The sequence below is a fragment of the Canis aureus genome, chromosome 37 (genome assembly GCF_053574225.1).
Source record: "Canis aureus isolate CA01 chromosome 37, VMU_Caureus_v.1.0, whole genome shotgun sequence".
In the NCBI taxonomy this organism is placed as follows: Eukaryota; Metazoa; Chordata; class Mammalia; order Carnivora; family Canidae; genus Canis; species Canis aureus.
The window spans coordinates 14,523,529-14,545,715 of record NC_135647.1 but is presented as its reverse complement, the minus strand read 5'-3'; the positions used below and the strand labels follow the sequence as shown (position 1 = coordinate 14,545,715).

Here is a 22,187-nt window from a genome sequence, read left to right as displayed (position 1 = left end):
ACTTCATTTCTTTTTTTCATTTTTCTTAAACTTGTCAGTAAACTTATTTTTGCATTAATCAAAGTATTTAAATGCCTTTCTCTTGAGTCATGCTTAACAGAAACATAAACAGGGTTGGCTTTAGATAAAATTGTAAAAAGGCAACATTTGTTTCCAAGCCTCCAGCTTACCCAAAATGTTTTCAACCTTCCCCAAACCCCATCTCCCGCCTTCCAAAGCAAACTGTGTCAGTTTAACCTACCCGATTTAACCCATGGCAACCTATCTTAGAAACAACTACTGAAATTACTTACTATCTCCTCCTTTTATCAAAAAGTATCAAAAATAGCAGCTGAATTTTAACAAGAAATAATGCCTGGGCTGCTCACATCAAGGTAGCTTTAATCTAGGAGTGTACTTGGCCTGCCAGCATATGCAAAGTCTCAGGAAACATCTGATGGTACATCTTCCCGAATGTAACTATTAATGGCACATCATTTTAAACATTTCATGTGAAAACAAACATGGCTATATAAATTCGGATTGCAAAGTACCAAGAATCGCAAAGAAAAAACACAAGACTGTGAGGAAATTTTATTATTGTGATAGGCTGTTTGAACAACCACCCCCCCCCCAAAGCCATTCATTTCTGTTATTTGATCTCATGTCCCACTGCCATCAGATAGGCATCTGTAGGAAAATTGAAACAGCACAGTCTTCAGCCAAGGGAATGAAGTCCTAATGTCTAATTATTTCAGTACCATCCAGCTGGAGAGATACCAGAAATTAGCAAGAGGACGATAACTCTTATGCAGTAGAAATAAATTGAAGTTCCAACATCTACTACTGGTGTGACCTTGGGCAAGTCACTTACCCTCTTTGAGTAAATCTCTACATGCCACATAAAGGTAAGTGAGTCTTGTTTCTATTTTTTGTTCTATTTCTTGCTTTGTAGAGATGTTCATAGGCCCTCTCTGGAGCCTGGAATCTCATCCCTACAGCTGAGCGCCTCCCTGCCCACTAGCTGACTGCTGGTCTCCTGCTCTGGTGTGATGTCCTTCTGGGCTTCTGAATTCAATTTAAGAATTGCCTAGGGTAGAGTGTCAGCATTTGATCATAAATAATTATCCTTGTTGTATATTAAGATTTTACACAGAAATAGAAAAACATGTCTGTGTTTTAAGAATCTGTGGATGATTTTTGCTCACATCCCTCCTCCACCTGAAGGATCTGTAGGAGCTTGTGAGGAATGCAGAATTGGTTCTGGTGATGCCTACATCAGAGGTGGAAAGAGCTCGAGAAATCACACTCCTTTCTTTGGAATCAAGATTACATCTATCTTGGGTTTATTTGCCATCTGTGCTGGTAAATCTTTTGGGGAGAGACAGATATATAGTTTTAGATTTGAGGCCATCAATTAGGTATTTATATAAATAGCAAAATGTCTTAATCTGAACTTGGAATTCCTGGTAGAGGGTTTGTATACAGACAATGCCACTTCCCTCGTAGAAAGGCAAGCCATACATATGCACGCAGAGAAGTGTGCAGGGTCTTTCACTCCTAAAAGACAGCCCCCAAGTGCAACTGTTTTTGATAGGGACAAGCCCCCTTTCAATGGCTACCGTGTTCTCCTTACTGTTCTCCCAGAAACTGGGAATTTGAGTCAGCCCCAGGGCTTTGTTTGCAAAGGAGACACAAAACACACGGCCACTCTAAAGCTCCAAGAATAGTACCTGTCAGGAAAGGGTATGTTAGCAACCAGAAATTAAAAGTGTATTTCCCTAGAGATTTTCCAGATAACACGGTCTGATACATTCTGCTCAAGTTTGAGAGTTGTTAGCACATCTGGCTTCTAATCCCAGGCCTCCCACTGTGATTGTACAACTGGTAGACGGAGCAGGTTCCTCCCCAGCTGGCATGCAAGGAGGCTCCGGCTGAGATGGGAAAGGCAAACGAACATTCTCAGGGGATGGGAACAATCTCAAATCTATCTTCCCTTTAGCTTTGAACATGTTTATTCTAATGCCACAAACTTACTCTCAATTTTAGGACACGTGGCTCCTATTTATTGTTTTTCTTTTCCTTTAAGAGACATAATTTTCTTTCTTGTTCTTCTATTTTTTTCTTTATTTTATTTTGTTTTATCTAACACAATGAACACAGACAGATACAAAGAGTACAATAAAAAAGAAGTATCAGTAAGCATGTTGAAAAATTCCTTTCAAGGCTTTTAGCTATGCATATGCATGTGTTCGAAAATCAGAATCATAACATATAGAGTCACTGAACATTTGCATTTCTTCTTTAAACTACACATGTCATGTGCCCAAATTTTTAAGGAGCTATATGCCTTCTTCTGATTGATTTCAAAGCCCTATTTATATATTAAAAACAGTTACACCTTATAAAGGTAGCAGTCTTGTTCCTGGTTTATTCTTATTGTTTGAACTCTTTTTTTTTTTTTTTTTTTTTTTTTTAGGTTAAGGTAACCATAATTTTCTGAGTGACAAAACCAAAACACATCACCATGGATGTATTTTTTTTGTTTTGTGGAAAAAAAGCTCACATTAATCTACATGTTGAGATAACCACTATTAGTGCTTGGTATGTATCTTTCTCAATATGTATATTTACATATAATATATATATTTATTTTGATTGTGTTTACCTGAAAATCGTTGTCCGTTACTTTTATTTTTGACTTGGCCATATCCCTTTACTTTAGGCCTATGGCTAAAGAGCTCCACCTAATTGGATTCTGAATTTTTTGCCCCTCTAATTTGAGAGACTTACTGTGGCAGTTAAAACCACTTACTTTATAACGTGTTCCCACCCACCCATCACTGTTTCTGTTTGTTTAAATATTTTATTTATTTATTCGTGAGAGACACACAGAGAGAGGCAGAGACACAGGCAGAGGGAGAAGCAGGCTCCATGCAGGGAGTCCGATATGGGACTCGATCCCAGGATCCCAGGATCACACCCTGAGCCAAAGGCAGACAGATATTCAACTGCTAAACCAGCCAGGTGCCCCTCTGTTTGGTTTATTATCACAGACTATTCTCACTCTCTCTCTTCTTTGTATACATTTTTTTCTAAGATCTTATTTATTTATTTGATGGAGAGAGAAAGAGTACAAGCAGGAGGAATAGCAGGCAGAAAGAGGGGCAGACATTCTCTGCCTGTGGAGCAGGGAGCCCAACGCAGGGCTCAATCCCAGGACCCTGGGATCATGACCTGAGCCAAAGGCAGATGTTTAACTGACTGAGCCACCTAGGCATCCCCATTCTTTATTTTTATAGTTTCTTTTTTTTTTACTTTATTTTTATATATAGCCTTTTTATGTTTTGTTAGTGATCACATTTTGTTTTGTCATTACTATTCAATTAGTTATTTACTGATGAGTGTTCTAATATTATACAGTTTCCCTACTAAGAACTTCTGGGGATGCCTGGGTGGCTCAGTCAGTTAAGCAGTCTGCCTTTGGCTCAGGTCATGTTCTCAGGGGACCCTGGGATTAAGCCTGGAGTTGGGCTCCCTGCTCTATGTGGAGTCTGCTTCTCCCTCTCCCTCTGCTCCTCCCCACCCCATCCCACCCCCAATTCATGCTCTCTCTCACTCTCTCTCAAATAAATAAGTAAAATCTTTATTTAAAAAAGAACTTCTGATACTTTTATTATGCTGTATGTGCATATTTGTGCTAGAAGCATCTCTAATATTAATTAGTTTCCATGGTCATGTACATGTCATTTCTTGTTTCACATAACCTACACATTTTCCAGTTCTCCATTTGGGTTTTTCATTCGGTTCTCTGGACCAGCTGACAGAGACCCAAGCCCATTTCCCATCATCTTTGTGCATAAAATATCTACAGGGAGTCTTCACTCATCAGTACGCAATGATCCCTTCTCATTTGTAGGCTCCAGTGTTCAGGACAATTTTCTTCTTCCTTTAATTATTGCTCTGGGTTCATCAACAGCACTATTTCTCTGAAAGTCTGTTCGACATAAATGTGAGTCCTAATTATATCTGCATTGCTCACCTTTTCTTCTTCTCTCTCTCTTTCTCATTTTTATCTCTAGACTCTCTGCCTTAATTTCAGGAACAATTCTTGAGTTTCTCTTCCACTTCAGAAATTTTATATTTTCAGTATCCAATCTACTATTCATTGTATGCATCATGGCTTTTATTAGACACTTGTGTTTTTCATCTCTCTCTCTACCACTCTGATTTTAGAACTTCATGACTACCTATTTTGGATTCATATATGCAAATTTGCTTAAGGCACTTTAATAACACAGTTAGAATCATTGAATTTTCTTTTCCTACTGTTTCTTGAGGCAAATTTGTTTCAGAGGGAAGCATTTGCTTTGATTCTTCAGAGCAGTTCCTTATATTAGGTTAAAGAATATTACAGCCTCTCTTTATTTATAAATATGGCAACTTTATATGATTTCACCGAAAAGAAATATTTTCTTTTTTAGGACTTATGACTTAATCCTCCACAAGTAAACTGTTGCTGCCCAGATTGACTTATAGCCAAGTCAAAGTAAAGATGAGTTTGTGAGAGATTTATTTGTGTCTCTGTTACTATTCTTCAGGTCCAAGTAAATGGGAAGATTGAGTATTATTCTTGAAATGAACTTGTGTTGTGCTAGGTGAGGTAGGGTATGGGGGAATCAATACCACAATCTCAGCAGTCAATTTTGTCCATGTAATTTCCATATGTGATGGTGGATGCTGCATAGCAAAAAACCCCACATTTCCTTAGGACTGCCTAGTTGCCATTCTTTTTTCAGTAATCATGGCAGACAAAAACAATGGTTCTTGGCTGCTATATACATTTGCCAGGGGATCCCTGGGTGGCTCAGTGGTTTAGCGCCTGCCTTCGGCCCAGGGCGTGATCCTGGAGACCCGGGATCAAGTCCCACATCAGGCTCCCTGCATGGAGCCTGCTTCTCCCTCTGCATGTGTCTCTGCCTCTCTCTCTGTCTCTCTTATGAATAAATAAATAAAATCTTTAAAAAAATACATTTGCCAGATTTGGCAACTAAAAATATAAGATGCCTTGTTAAGTTTGAGTAAATAACAACTTGTAATATTAGTATGTTCTATGTAATATTCAGGACACGTTACACTAAAAATTATTTGTTGTTAGTGCAAATCAATACCACAATGAAGTATCACCTTCTATCTGTCAAAATGGCTAGAATAAAAAAGATAAGAAATGACAGGTGTTGCCCAGGATGGAGAAGAAAAGAAACTCTCATGCACTGTTGGTGGGAATGTAAATTAGTGCATCCACCATGGAAAACAGGATAGAGAGTCCTCAAAAAGTTAAAAATAGAACTGCCCTACAATCTAGTAATTGTGCTACTAGGTATTTGACCAAGGAAAATGAAAACACGAATTCCGAAAGATATATGCACCCTTATTTTTATTGCTACCTTATTTACAATAAATAGATAAGATATGGAAGCAGCCCAAGTGTCCATCAATAGACAAATGGATAAAGAAGATGTGGTGTGTGTGTGTGTGTGTGTATATATATATATATATACTATGGAATACTACTCAGCCATAAAAAGGATGAAATCTTGCTAACATGGATGGATCTAGAGGATCCAGAGGATGTTATGCTAAGTAAAATAAGTCAGACAGAGAAAGATAAATACTATATGATTTCACTTACATGTGGAATCTATAAAGCAAAACAAATAAACAAAAAAGTAGAAACAGACCCATAAATACAGAAAACAATCTGATGGCTGTCATTCGGGGGATGGGTGGAGAGGTGAGCAAAATTGATGAAGGAGAATGGGAGGTACAGGTTTCCATTTATAGAATGAATAGGTCACGGGGTAAGGTACAGCATAGGGAATATAGTCAATGGTATTGTAATAGTGCTGTATAGTGATGGTACACTTCAATAAAAAATGATTTATTGCTACTCTGAAATTCAAACTTTGTTATTCATCCTGCATTTTACCTGGCAACCTACTCCTAAGCCTAGGCACAGCATTAAGTTCTTTTCAACACAACCAGGCAGTCAGTATAAATCAACCGGAGTTGACATGTGAATTGATGCCCATTTGACATCTTATAATGGAGCTTACCTGGTAGGATACAAATGCTGACAAATAGGTCATACTTGTCTTCAATACTTGCATTTCTGAGTGTTTGGATGCTTGCTGGCGTCTGTCAGGATCTCTCCCACACGTGACCAGGAACACTGCTGTTATGCGGGAGGAATGGCATTGGTCACTCTCTATAAACTGTCATCAGGGTGGGTCCACCTCACCATGTCTCCCATAAATTCCTCAGATGTCATGAAATGTCAGTAGTGCCCTTCTCTAGTTCCTAATGGCCATGCAAGTTTCTATTAAGTATTTCAAAAGGATTTGGAGGAAAAGAATATTAGATGACTGTGATATAGTCATCTTACCACCTAACCTGGAGAGTCAGAATGATTTTCTTGATCTGAAGCAAAACAAATTTTTGCACATGGTCAATGGACATATTCCACCATGAACTTTAATGATCATATAAATCAGATTGTGATACTTATCTATAGAATGGCCAGTGTTTTCATGAATTCATTGTTCTCGTTGTAAAAACGGTTTTTAGAAAAAGGTAATCTTGAAAGTGGCTCTTGCTCCCTAGTTGGAATGTGAGGCAATGCGCAGACAGTAAGACGTGCTAATTAAATAGTGTGAAATATAACCCTTTAACATGATGAACGAAACCTTGGAAATTTCCCATGAAGATAATTTCTTGTTACAACACACACTGACCAAACTTTAAATGAGGATCCATTGAGAATAAAAATCAAAGAATTTAGACAGCACCTCCAAAATGATCATATGTGGCCTCTTTCCTTCTCTGCCTTTATCTCTTCCTCTCCATGGGTGACATATAAAGAAGAATTCTGCAGCATTAAATCAGATTTTATTCTCACTACTATCATCATATGCACATCAATGATACATGTCATACTCTTGCTTAGTTAAGTGGAGATTATAAGGAAAGCATTCCTTTAGAGAATTTGTTACTCAACTTCTATGGATATTTCATTCTAGAAAAATAAGATTTTGGTCTACGTATTCAGGACTGATGCCTTTATTTGAAGTTTTCAGTAAATACTAAGGCCACTGTTCAAACGTATTTAAATACAATAGGAAACTACAAAGTTGATTCATTTTCAGTTCAAAAAGTATGTTGCTAATAATGTCCTACTGTTCCTGCAGTAAGATTACTTTCCTTTTTATTTAATTAAGGTATACCTGACACACAATGTTACATTAGTTTCACATGTACAACATAGTGATTCAACAAATCTATATAGTGTGCAATGTTCACCCCAAGTGTAGCTCCCATCTGTCACCATGCAACGCAATCACAATACCATGGACTATATTCTTCATGCTGTGCCTTTTATTCCCATGATTTATAACTGGAAGCTTGTACCTCCCACTCCTCTTCACCCATTTTGTCCTTCCCTCTGGCAACTGCCAGTTTGTTCCCTTGCATTTAAGAGTATGTTTCTGCTTTTTTTAGAAGGTTACTTTTTTTTTTTTTGGTGTAGAAATAGCTTTGATTTTTTATTTTAAGTTTTATATGTAATGCATATTCAAAGTAAAAATCAAAAAGTATAAAATGATATAAAGAAAATAGGAAAAAAAACTACCTTTAATCCCAACACTAGAAGATAAACTTTACCATAATGTTGGTATATCTTTCTGGATTTCTAGTCGTTTCTACTTAGAAATATAAATGTGAACATATACATGAATATAAAACTACAATCAGAATGTTGACTTTATTTTAGGTAATATGTGCTTCAGCACTTTGTTTGAATTCCTTTTTAATTTTAAAAGCCACCCTATAAAGTAGGTACTGTTAGCATTCCCAGTTTAGAGATAAAGAAATTCTGAGGACAGATTAGTCAGCTTGTCCAAAGCGACACACTAGCAAATGGTGAAGCCAGAATCTGAAAAGCAGATTTACTCCTGAGACAAGACAGGTGAGGGGCTGTTAATGACTTGCATTTTTCACCTAACAGCATATCGCTGACACCTTTCCACATTAATACATACCTAAACACATACATCCTCTTTATGGATGCATAGTATGCCTTTAAATGTTTGTGCCTCAATTTACATAAATGATCTCTTTGTGATGGGGTTTAGTTTGGTTCTTTTTTTGTCAATTCTACAATAATGCTATGAAGAGGACCCTTGCCTAGATCTTTGCTAATCTCCCTGATAACTTATTTAGGATAAATTCCTGAAAGTAGAATTTGAGTGCTCAATTTAATTCCTTCTACACATTGACAAAATGCATTTTCTAAAGGTTACAGTCATCTACACTCCTGCAAACAGCACCCTAGAGTAACTCTTCTCTACACTGGCTCCACATAGAAAAATTCTTAACATCTCACATTCCGGGTGGTTCATCGGTTTAGCACCGCCTTCAGCCCAGGGCGTGATCCTGGAGACCCTGGATTGAGTCCCACATCAGGCTCCCTGCATGGAGCCTGCTTCTCCCTCTGCCTGTGTCTCTGCCTCTCTCTCTCTCTCTCTCTCTCTGTGTCTTTCATGAATAAATAAGTAAAATATTTTTTTAAAATCTCACATTCCAAGGCACTTTGAAAACAAAAATCTCCTTCCGTAGTGAGTTAGTACTATCACTTCCAAAGTCCAAATACTTTAAAGACTATGATTCTTTGTCTATTGGACCAATGCTCTTGCAGAAAATACGGTTCCAGGGTCCAGTCACCCAATCACGGCCAGCAGGCGGTGCTCATACACAGATTAGAAAGCTCTCTATGGCCACATTTACTCTGATGCTTAGGGCATCACTCACATCGTCTCAAACTCTTGGGCAGCACATTATGGCCTGCTTACTGGAAATTTACGTAATAGTTTGCCCAGTAATCTCTAAAATTCAGATTTTTTTTTGTTATTCCTCTTATATCAATGCCTTGGCAGGAGTGGTGTTAGCAAAGTCCAAAATAGCCTTCCCATTACGAGGTCTACTATCTATAAGCAATTATAGCTCACTAGGACTCATTCACATGAGTTTTCAAGCATCTGATCTTAAACACGAATCAGCCAGCTTTCAGCTTTTACTTCTTTACCTATACTTCTTGTCTATAAAGAATGTCATATGCCAAAACACTACCTCATGCTCTTTCTCTGCCATATTTCACTTGTTTTAAAAAATCATACATTTCTTATTAAAACTGTGGCTAAATATTTGTCATTGCAAGACTGAGGTGAATACATTTTTCTATGTTTTCCTTCCATTAGAGCTCAGTTTATTTTTTTTTAATGCCATTATATTGGAAAGCATCATACTGCCTCGTACTTAATATAAGCATATTTCAGCCTCCTCTATGATTTCAGAATTCAAATGGAAAGTTTGAAAAATATGATCACACACATAAAAAAATGTCTGAACATTCAAAATATCAGAAACAAAACAGATGAGCATATGCTAAGGAAGAATAAAAGAAAAATAGCAGGGGACGGGGGAAACAAGCCATAAGAGACTCTGAACGATAGAGAACAAACTGAGGGTTGATGGAGGGAGGTGGGTGGGGGATGGACTAGATGGGTGATGGGATTAAGGAGGGCACTTGCTAGGTGTTGTACGTAAATGATAAATCACAGTATTCCACTCCCAAAACCAATATTTCACTGTATGTTAACTAACCAGAATTTAAATAAAAATTTAAAAATTTTTTGAGAAAAATATTTACAACAAATATGATTCACAAAAGATGACATCCTTAAGAAATGAAGAGTTTGTAATTGTCTATTAAAAATATTAAAAACCCTAACAGAAAAAAATGGATGGTGAACTTGAACAGAATTTACAAAAGTACAAATAACTATGGATGTATTTCAAGAACAGATTTAATCGAATTAGTTATGACAAAAATACAAATTAAAATGATCTTGTTCAAATTAGCAAAGAGTAATTCAATGTTAGTAATAACATGTTAGGACATGGCAAAGGTCAAAGTCACACCTCACACATGGTTAGTAAAAGTATATAAACACTCTAGAAAGAAATTTTACAATTTATAGCAAAAACATTAAAAATATTTATGCCCTTTCACCAGTAATATATTTCTGGAAATTATCAGAAACCAAGTCAAGTAGTATATATGTAAATTTCATTCTGACATTATTTATTCCAACAAAAGACTACACACCACCAAATATCCAACAATGCAGCATAATTTTTAACATATAAATGCAGCACAAATACAGGAAGAAAATATATCCTATTTTTAACATTTATTTTTTCTGGATGTAAAGTAATGGTTTTTGTTTTTAATTTGTACTTGTTTCTCATACTTTTACAATCAGAAAAAAAATACATAGATTTAAAAGATCAACTTGACTGAGGTATAATTTCCATAAAATAAAATGTACATACTTTAAGGGTAGAATTTTGGCAAATGGCATGCTAACATGGCACTCATCATAATTAAGATACAGAATATTTGCATTTTTAAAAAATAAGCTCTACACCCAACCTGAGGCTTGAACTCCCAACACCAAAATCAGGAGTCCCCTGCTTTACTGACTGAGCCAGCCCATTGCCCCACATACAGAATATTCTCTGCCAAATCTTTCCGCTTCGATCCCCAACAATCCCTGGTTAGCTTTCTGTCATAACACAGCAGTTTAGCCTTTTGAAAATTTCATGTAAATAGAATCAGTAGGTTATCTTTCATGTTTCTCTTCTTCCCCTCAGCATAATTTTTTGAGATTTAAATATGATGATATATATATATATATCTATATACACCCATAGCTTGCCTCTTTTCACTGTTGAGGAGTATTGATTTCAAAGATATACAACAATTTGTTTATCAAATCAACTAATGATGGATATTTGGGTTGTTTCCAGTTTAGAGTTATTATAAATAAAGCTTCTAATTACATTGGCACATGTGAACATATGCTTTAGTTTTTCTTGAGTAAATATCTTGGAGCAGATTTTCTGGGTAGCATTGTAAGCGAGTATTTATTAAAAAAAAAAACAAAAACCTAAAAGCAGTGTTTCTAAGTAGTTATACCAATAGATCTGCCCAACAGCCAAGTATGAGAGTTTCAAACATTCTACATTCTAACCAGCATTTATAATTATCAGTCATTTTAATTTTAGCCACCCTCATAGGAAGAAGTTTTTATTTCCTTAATTATTAATGATTCTTAGCCTCTGTTATGTGCTCATTGGCAAAATCTGTAGGTCTCTTTTTGGGAATAGTCTGTTCAAATCTTTTTCTAGTTTTCAATGGGATGTTTCAGAACTTATTATTGAGGTGCAAGATTTCTTAGTATGTTCTAAATAAAAGTCTTTTGTCAAATGTGTATATTGTGAATATTTTTCCCAGCGTGTAACCTGCCTTCTTAACAATGTCTTTTGAAAAGCCCTTTTGGATTTTAGTGATGTACAATTTCTCAGTTTTTTTTTTTTTTTTTCGTTTACGGATTACGTTTTTGGAGTCGTATCTAAGACATAGACATACAGACTCTGAAACCACCCAACACCATGGACTGTATCATCAGAAGAAATTTCTCTTGAATTTCTGTTTTTCCTCTAGTGAGCAAGAAACATGAACAAGTCCTTTAAGTTATCTGAACATTCGTTTCTTCACCTACGGAATACATATTTTTATACTCAATTTCAAGGACTGTTTTGAGCATTCAAGAGAGCTTAAAATGTCTAGAGCAGCACCTGACACAGATGAGGAAAACAAGACATGTTGGTGTCTCTTTAATGACCTTGGTCAATTATGGCCTTTAAACAACAGTCAGCTATGGGTATATTAGAATGCATTTTCCCTCAGGGTTTCTAGCTGTAAATTTGCATTTCTGGCCATCTAATTTTCATTTTGATTCTGCTTCCTAATTTTGTGATGACTCTTTGGTGAATCACAAACTTTTCTGGGCTGCAGTCTCTTTCTCTGAAACGTGAGGTCACTCCTCATTCTTTATAGTCACTTCCATCAATAGCTTATGAAAAGCTGGCATTTCATCAGGAATTTAAATATCAAAATAAAAGAAAATTTCTTTTTTCTTCTTTGTGATCTCTGAAAGTGAAAAGACAATCTTCCAGCTACTGAAGTACTGAGTGCCTTCTACCACTTTCTCCTAGTCCAGAATAATAAAAATTAAAACATAAAACAGCTTAAAGAAAAGAGATGCATATTTTTTTGCCCTGCAAACTAGTTTAGCTAGGTCCCAAGTTCAAAAACTGAAGGAAAATTAGGTCATTATTCTAGAAAATCCAACTACAAATAGGAATTTTGCATCCATAGAACCATAGAGTCACTATATTCATTTCTTTATAGCCTGATACACTAACAGCATCAAATGTACCAATTGCACACAAACTTTTTACTATGAAGGTCCATTTTTATCATGTTCTCTTCTTAATTTTTTTAAAATTTCAGCTTTATTAAGCTATTCATCACTTCTGTATTTTGAAATATTTTATGAATACAATGTCAAATATTAAATATTAATTGATTATAGCATGTTTGATTCATCAAAATCTTTGTAAGTAATGGTCAGTGCATCTAATTGGCATGAGAAAAAGAAAGCCAGGTTAACTTGATGATCCTCCTGCAAAAGAGGCTTAGTTAAATATTGTGGTAAATTAACTGCATTCTTTACCCTTTCTTGTTTCCACACCTTTTGTTAAAGTGACTTCGGAGTTCTTCCTCTAAAGATGGAGTATTTCTTCATCCTTGATGCCTTGATTTGACCTTTAGGATAAGTGGAAGTGACAGTGGGCTAGTTCTGAGCCTAGACCTCAAGGGGCTTTGCACGAGGCTGCTTGCTGACCCTTATTTTCCCATCATCCCCAAGACAACATGCCCTGGTTAGTCTCCCAGATAATGAATGAGACTCATATTGAGCAGAGCTGGGTAGCTCATCATCTTGGTTATGGCCAGCCTGCATCAGCCACCTTCCAGCAGGTGAATGATCTCAATCAAGATCAGCACAGACTCTTGGTTAACCCCAAGGCTGACCCCACAAAATAAACACATATTACTGTGCCACAACATAGTTTTACAGTTGCTTGTTATGTAAGTAACTGAAACAAGTCTTGTGAGTTTTCTTGCACATAATGGGAACACATCTATTATTCTTTTAAATACTTTGAAAATAACCTCCAAACAGTTTTTATTTCTTTAGATACCTAAGCTTGGTTACTCCTGCTAACAAACAGACCTCTTCTGTATACATGTGATCACAGCCATTGTTACAAAGAGGCCACATATGGGTCAGATAGGAGTCCATTTAATACAAAGCAGGAATGGCTGCCTTCAAATGCTGCCATGCTCATTTTTAGTCTCAAAAATCAATTTCTAAGTGAAATCCCCAGAGCCAATAAATCTGGATTCAATGAAAACGTGTGTACGTATGTGTAAATATGTGTGTGTCCTTGTATCATACCTACATATCTTTATTAAATGCCTCAAAATATTTTTAAATCATATACCCACCATAAAGAAAACTTGAATAAATTCTAATAAATACAATTACCCAGATTATTTTCCCTACTGGAAGTTTATTTTAAAAAGGTTAAACCAAAAAATAAAAAATAAAAAATAAATAAAAATAAAAAGGTTAAACCAAAGCATTAAATTATTTTTTAGACTCTCCTAAAATATTTTTTATACCAAGCAGGAGGTAATTTTCACAAATTGTTAGTTAATGAGGAATATACACTTCCGAAACATAATAGTTTTCTTCTAAAACCAGACACCACATCCTATTCAGTAATAAATACTTGATTTATCACAGTAATATCAGAAACAAACAAAACATACAAGGGCACCACCATTATTTATCTGGATTCTAGAAGTAAGACGTCATACATTAAAATAAACAAAAGAAGATGTCAGTATTAGAAAAAATACATTTATCACTACTTGAAAGTAACATCATTTTCGATGGAGGCTATTCAAGAATACTGATAAAAAATATTTGGAGTCATGAGAAGTTAAATAAGGTAGCTCGTTGAAACCCAGACAAAAATAAGTTGACATCAGATCACGCTGTACATCGTTTCAATTCTTATAATTGAGGATTGATTGAAATCACCTTTTTACTTAAGAATAATTTAGAGGAATAGTATCTCAGGTTTGGAGATAGATAGATAGATAGATAGATAGATAGATAGATAGATAGATATAGATATGCATATATATGTCAGTATATAGATATTCATATAACTTTAAAATAATACTTGTGACTATTTTTACTGTTGATTAATGCTATGAAGATTAGCAGAATTTAGGCACAGCACAGAAATGAAATGAAAAGTGGTTAAATTTTATTATAATTTATTCCTATGCATACTATACCACGCATATCATCAACTAAGTAAGTGCTATAAATCGTTATCAACATTTCAGTTTATACTGCAAAGTCATTTGTACTGTGGTTGTAAAAACCCACACTTATATAATTATTTCAAGTACTCAGTAATACTAGAAAGTACTAGAAAGCACCACAATGTTTTTTAAATGCGAATTATTTTTAAACATGCCTGTAGCTATGGCAAGCACACACATACCCTCTCTGTTTACTCTGTGTGAGGGAGATGCTATGCTACTTTGCATAAAAATCATTTCTCAGTGAGAAACAATTCAACTTTGCACTCTGACTTCCAAAAATGCTCAAGTATATATGAAGGTGGTGAGATTCATGCAACCCCAGGTGGATGGATTGAAGTTCATCTTCTCTTCCTCCTTCAGCCTACTGTTTGGGAGAGACACTAATGAACACTGAAATGACCATACATTTAATACAACCAGAAACACAAAAAGAGAAAAAGAATCAATGTAGCCTGCTGCTGCAAATTCAAGTGTCTGTTAGGCTTCTAAAGACAACCCAACAGAGAGTAACAGATATCAATCATTACATCACAAACAAAAAATGATATGAGTATATGAAAAGGCGATCAATCTCACTAACAATGAGAAATGAAAATTAAGATGAGCTATAATTTTTGTCTACTAGATTGGACGAAATTGAAATGACTGATAATATTCAGTGCCAACAATACAGTGGAGAAATGACATTTTCATCAAATGCTGGGGGGGAGATAAATTGGTACAATTTTGTATAAGATAGTTTTGTTTGCATTTGAAAGGAAACCCAACTAGAGCCCCTGAGTGGCTCAGTCAGTTGAGCATCAGGCTCTTGGTTTTCACTCAGGTCATGATCCCACGGTCATGAGATCGAGCCCAGTATTTGGGTCTGAGCAGAGTCTGCTTGGGACACTTTCTCCCTCTCCCTCTTCCTCTGTGTCTCCCCTGCTCACTCTCTCTCTCTCTTTCTCATATAAATAAATAAATCTGGGGAATAAAGGGTGTGTGTGTGTGTCTGGGTGGCTCAGTTGATTAAGCAGCTATCTTTAGCTTAGGTCATGATCTCCGAGTCCTGGGATGGAGCCCCATGTTGGGCTGCTAGCCCAGCAGGGAGTCTGCTTGTCTTCTCCCTCTGCCCCTCTCTAAAATAAATAAGTAAATTTTTTTAAAGATACATGAAGCCTACCTTTTCTGACAGAGAATAAATTTGTGGCAGTGATAAATTTTGTGTGTGACATTTTGGTAGTATCTGCCAAAATTTAAATGAATAAATCTCTAACAGTGTAACATTTCTTCCAGGAATTTAGGCTAGAGATACTTCCAGAAACACTGTGGAAAGATATAGGCTTCCTTGTAGGTACTTCTGGGATTGTATACATGTATGTGCATCTGTATATCTTTACACAGTACTTCTGGAAATATGTGAAATATGTGTAATCATGCCAGCATCATTAATAAAAAATTGGAAATAACATATAACTTAAATGTTAGTTAATGCTTGTTAAATACTTGTACCTGGTATAATATCAGGTAAATATGTGCTAAGTGAATATTTAATGTTTTGGGTTTTGTTGTAAATTATTTGTTCTGTTTTGTTTTTTTAATCTCCATCAATGTAAGATTAAATCAATTGCAAATATCCACATATCAGAATGCCTTACAGCTATCAAAAAGAACAACATATGTTTACATTTGTTGACATTGAAAGATGTACAAGATATATTGTTCAGAGAAGAATAAGGCAAGTTTCTTAATAGTATGTGTAGCATCATCTTATTTTTCTTTAAAAAGGCAAGGAAAATAAGGCTAAGAATATAATTGAGAAAGAGTTTAGGTTTCGATATTGTCATATTTTTTAAAAAGATCCAAGCATTACTTATTTATTCTTCTGGGTGATTTTGGATGTCCCTCTTTGTTTTCAGTTGCTTAGTACAATGGATATAGATAAGATGTATTTTATATTTAACCAGCTTAGAGTTCTTAGCACCTCTTGAATATATAGTTTGATGTCTTTCATCAATTAAAAATCGCCAGACACTTCTCTCTAAATAATACTACCACCCATTCTCTTTCTTTTCTCTTATGGCACATCAATCACACATGTTAGACATTATTATCATCTCTTCTGTGTTTCTTTTACTCTTTTCTAAAATATCTATCCTTTCATTTCTTTGTGCTTCAGTATGGATACTTTCTTCTATCCTACCTTCAAGGTTACTTATTCTACCTTTACTCATTTGCGATCTGCTGTTAAACCATCCACTGAGTTTGCAGATTGCATTTTTCAGTTCTGGAATCTCCATTTGATTCTTTTTATAGTTTCTTTAGAATTCATATTTATTTATTTTAATGCTTTTGACATGTATTATGTATTTTGAAGTCCCTGATAACTCCATTATCTGCATCTGAATATCTATTTTTTCCAGCCTTTCTCTTGATTCTTAGCCAAGTCTTATCCCTTCATATGACTTATAATTTCTGATTAGAGCCAAATATTCCCTATGAAAAATTGTAGAGATGTTTTGAGACTCTAGATAATATTACCTTTCTCCAGAGAAAATATAATTTAGTTTCTGGCAGGCAGCTATGCTAGATGCATTAGTAATCCAAGATTTCCTTTTTTTGATCAGGAATTGAGATGATCTAAAATTGGGCTTAATTCTATATTAAATGTTCTAGTTCCAGTATCCCAGTATCTACTTTACCTTCACCTTGGAGAATCTCAACCAAAACTCTGGAATTTTTGTGAACCATTTCCCTCACATTGGTGGACCTTGAATTCCAATTTTTATAATCTCATTCCTGTTGACAACTCTACTCAGCTTCCCAACCTTTAACATAGCTTATTGTTTTGAAAATTGACAAATGGTTTGAGAGACCAACTCTCTGACTCTGGACTTACTTTTTTATTGGGGAGGGGGAAGGGGCTTTGGAGTACCCAAATCTTTACTTGCCAGTTTTTCTATCTATTTTCAAAGAAGATTTGTGAGAAGCAAATTAATATACCATTGGCAAATTACAAATCACAAGTAGTGTTTTTTAAATTAAAAAGAAGAAAAAAAAAGACATTATAGCAAATCACACTTTGAGTTAATTAATATCTGACATTTCTATAAAAATGAGGCAGAAGTTTTAACAAGAATTCTACATTTAAAGATTATATTCTAGGTATTTGAACCCTACAAAATATCAGGGGAACCACTAAGTGCATAAGGTATTAAAAATGGGAAACTGGTTGTCTTCGGGCTACTCCTTAAGATTAATCCCACTGGAAACTGAGATCTACTAAAAAGTACCAAAGTGACCAAACAGTAGGAAAGAGAATGAAATATCTGGGTTAAAATGTTAACATAAAGCCATAATCTTTTTCTATTAATACTATTAAGATAGCTATTGAATGCATTATTTTCTCTTAACCATATATCTGGCAGTCCATCAATGTTAGTTAATACAAGCAAGTAAAAAAAATGGTAATGTAAAACAATCAGCAGCAGCAACCAAGCATAGAAACGGCAAAAAAAGAAAGGAACTGAAAATTCTTTTGTGACTTCATATCTCCTGATACCACAACTACCTCTCAGAAGTCATATCAATGAATAAAATTTTACAAAATCCTGGAAATTCCCAATAATACCCACTTCCCATTTAGATATGCCCACATTGGCAGTAAATAGGTAAGTCAGGAAAAATTCAGGGGAAAAGATGTTAATGTAAGCATTATGAACAGTAGGAATGTTAAGTCATACTGTGTGGACAGAGTGGTCCACCTTAACCATAAATAAAAGAAAAGGAACAACAATAAAAGAAGTCATGAACTGAGGGATAGACACAAATTTCCAGTCAGTGCCTCATGTCAGAGAAAAACTTTAAAAGAATATAAATATATAAACCAAGGATTCAGTTAAAACAGTAAAACCATATAATAAGAGGGAATTGAGAAAATTCTTTCCAGCCAAGGAAACAAATGGATAACAAAAAACTCACCATTACCTAGCTAATAAATAAATAAATTAGAAACCTTAAGAAGCAGATTAACTATGACTGAAAATTAAATTACTGACAAGGACAAAAGCCTTTGAGATAATTATAATAAATGCTGAGGAAATGGGCAAACAGATAAGACAATTAAAAAGAAGACAATAGATACAAAAGATAGACAAACACCATCTATCATCATGATAGTTCCTATCCCTGAGGAAGAAAACAACAAATAAAATAATAACAACAAAAAGAATGTTTAAAGATATAATAGGTCTAGGTAATTTTCTGCTATCCTAATGTCCAACTACAACCGCAGGGTAATAATAATAATAACAACAATGACAACAATAACCTCAGAGAGAATAAAGAAGAAAAAACTATAAAATGAGAGGCTGAAAAGCAAATGGACCAATGGTAACCTATTTGGCAAATATAAGAAAGCCAAAACTCATGCAGTCAAGACAGCTGAAGCTCAACACAGTTTGCTTTACAGAATTCTCAAAAGGTACAGGGACACACAGCCTCAGATCTCTCTAGAACTGTGGGTAAATGGAAGAGATGCCAAACTGATTGAGAGTTTTTCCCAAAGAAGTTAGCTTCTTAGTATCCTTTCCCATCTCGTGCTAAGCCTTTAGATTTATTATCTAGATATTTAGATTCAGTGGCTGTATGCACACTGATTTCTAACTGCAGAGACCCCCAACCCCACCCCGCAACAACCCCAGTTCCCCTGACTTTGGCTCCCAGAATGATGGCACTTGATTGTCCAAATAGGAGAGAATTGGGACACTAAGCAGTTCAAGAGGACATATTTAAAGACATCGATATTTGGAGATTCTCAACAAAAAGTCCATTAAGGTCATCCTATAATGAAGTTTGAATACAACATGCCCAACCCATTAACTCAGTGCTTCCAATCAGCTTTAGTAACTTATTTTAATCATAAACAGACAACCCAGAATTACGAGAACTAAAGGAAAACCTGTAACACAAAAGAGGCAAAACCAACCAACCAACAAAACAATAGGGAAAGAAAAAAGAAAATCCCAAATTAGAGAAAACTGCGTAGGGAAAAAAAATCTTTAAAGATGGTATTATTGATATCCTCAGAGGTAAGGAAAACCAATGCATCCTTGAAACTAGATTAGGATGCTCTTAAAAGGAGATTTCAAACAAGCAAAAGCTTTTAGAAACAGAAAATGTAAAAACAAAAACTGAAAAACTCAGTAGACAATTTAGAAAATGTAAGTGAGGAAGCTCTCCATAAAATAGTGCTGAAAGACAAAAGGATTAAGAAAGAGGGTAAGAAAGTCAGAAAGCCAATTTGTGAATCTAACACTATAATAATAGGCACTTCAGAGAGATAAAATAAAAACAAGTGAGCAGAGAAAGTCATCAATAATATAATTTAAGAAAATCTCCCAGAACAGAGGTGCCTGGGTGGCTCAGTTGGTTAAGTATCCAATTCTCAGTTTTGGCTCAGGTCATGATTTCATGAGTCCTAGGATCTAGCCCCACATGAGTTTCCACACTTTGACAGGAGACTGAAAAATTCTCACCCTCTGCTCCTCCCCCTTCTCTCCCAATTAATCAATCAATCTTTTTTTTTTAAAAAGAAAATACTCCAGAACAGGACATACATCACCGAATAAAAATTATATGTTATGAAAATACAAACAACCTCATATAAAAATGGTCTTCCAGGGCAACCCAGGTGGATCAGCAGTTTAGCGCCGCCTTCAGCCCAGGGCCTGATCCTGGAGACCTGGGATTGAGTCCCACATCGGGCTCCCTGCAGGGAGCCTGCTTCTCCCTCTGCCTATGTCTCTGCCTCTCTCTCTCTCTGTGTCTCTGATGAATAAATAAATAAAATCTTTAAAAAAAAAGGTCTTCCAAAGAAGATATATATATATATATATGTATATATATAAGTATATATATAAGTATATATATAAGGAGTTCTCTTGTATATATATATGCAATATATGCAAGAGAACTCAAAACATGTCTACACAAACTTTTGTACATAAACTATAAATTCTCCATGATAGCTAAACTATGGAAAACCCAGGCGCCCATCAGTTGGTAAGTAGCTAAACAAATTGTGATATATCCATACAATGGAATGCTATTCTGAAATTAAAATAAGGGAAGTACTGATACATGCTGTAAAATTAATGTATCTTGAAAATATTATGCTAAGTGAAAGAAGTCAGTCAGGAAAAGTTATATAACTGTATGAATTCATTTATCTGAAAAGTCCAGAAAAGGCAAATCCGCAGAAACCAAGTAGATTAGCAATGCTTAATGCTAGGAGTTCAGGTTGGAGTTAGTGTTAATAGCTATGGGTATACATAGTATATGAAATTTCATAATATAAATATTCTAAATTTGATTATGGTAATAATAGCAAATTCTTTGAATATACTAAAAAAACATTTAATTGTAACTTTAAATAGGTGAATTGCATGATAGGTAAATTATATCTCAAAAAAAGCTGTTTATATGTAAATTATACTTAATTAAAGCATTTAAAAAATGATTGGCCAGGCTTCTAGTATAATGGATGAGAATAGATGCAACCAATGTATTTTATTACCACATTTCAGAATACCAAGGACAAGAACAAGACTCTATAGACTTCCAACGGAAGAAAAATTAATAAGAATCAGAAATCTGAATGGTGTCACAGTTCTCAGCAACAATCAGAACCATGAAGAAATGCATCAATGCTCTCAATATTCTGAAAGTAAGCACTCTGCAATCTAGAATTCTATAGTTAACCAGACTGTGATCAAGCTAAGATAAAGATCATTCTGGTATAAAATATCTCAAAAAAAGTAACCTTGTGCACCCTTCATCAAGAAGCTTCTGGAGGATGCACTTCTTGAAATGAGCATTATCAACTAAGAAGATGACTAGGGATAAGGAAATGGGTCATCCAGTGCTGGAGAGAGACAAAGAGAATTCTCCGGAAATTCCCAAGGAAAGGGGAAATCTGAAATGATAGTTATGCTCTAGATCAGAAGGCAACAATCCAGTCTGAAGTATCACAATAAGCAACAAATATACAAAAGCAGTTTTCACCAAGAGCCTTAACTGCCATCCAACCCAAAATGCCTGGATGTACCTGCTTCAGATGCTTATGTGTTTTGGATTGCATAACCATGTGCTGTGGAAATTTCTGTTCTGTCCATGCTCTGATATTAGATCATCTAAAGACACTCATTTCAGGAATGCCTGGCTGGCTCAGTGGTTGAGCATCTGCCTTTGACTCAGGTCGTGATCCTGGGGTCCTAGGATCAAGTCCTGAATCAGGCTCCACCCCCCCCCCCCCCACAAGAGCCTGCTTCTCCCTCTGCTTATGTCTCTACCTCTCTCTCTGTCTCTCTCATGAATAAATAAATAAAATCTTAAAAAATAATAAAAGTAAAACACTCATTTCAAACCACAGAAGTGCACTTCATTCACCTTTACTTGGGAGCTAAAAGTAATCCATGATGTGATGTGTTAATCAGAGTATCCAGGATTATGCTGGGTAACAAATTATCTCTCAAGCTTTGAGGATCTATCACTCTCATACTACATGTCCAATGTGCCTTGGCATGGATATCCTGCTCCTGTAGTCACTGAGCACCCAGGCTAATAAACACTCTGATTCCTAACATCTTGTTCTCACAGTTGCCGCGGAGGGTTAAAGAAAGTTGGTTTAGCAACCACGCCTGAACCGCTCCCAGAAATAATATACATCTCCTACACTCCCATCACATTGGCAAGAGCTAGAAAAATGATCCTACTAGAACCACAACGTTTCTAGGAA

The 22,187-nt window shown here is 35.5% G+C and overlaps 1 long non-coding RNA gene across 1 annotated transcript; it reads left to right on the top strand.

Annotated features, from left to right (window-relative positions):
- Positions 1 to 221: 221 nt before the first annotated feature.
- Positions 222 to 21,751, top strand: LOC144306581 (uncharacterized). Its single transcript, XR_013373654.1, has 3 exons — positions 222 to 887; positions 2,459 to 2,583; positions 20,977 to 21,751. It is a non-coding gene; the product is annotated as an uncharacterized LOC144306581 (long non-coding RNA).
- Positions 21,752 to 22,187: the final 436 nt, after the last annotated feature.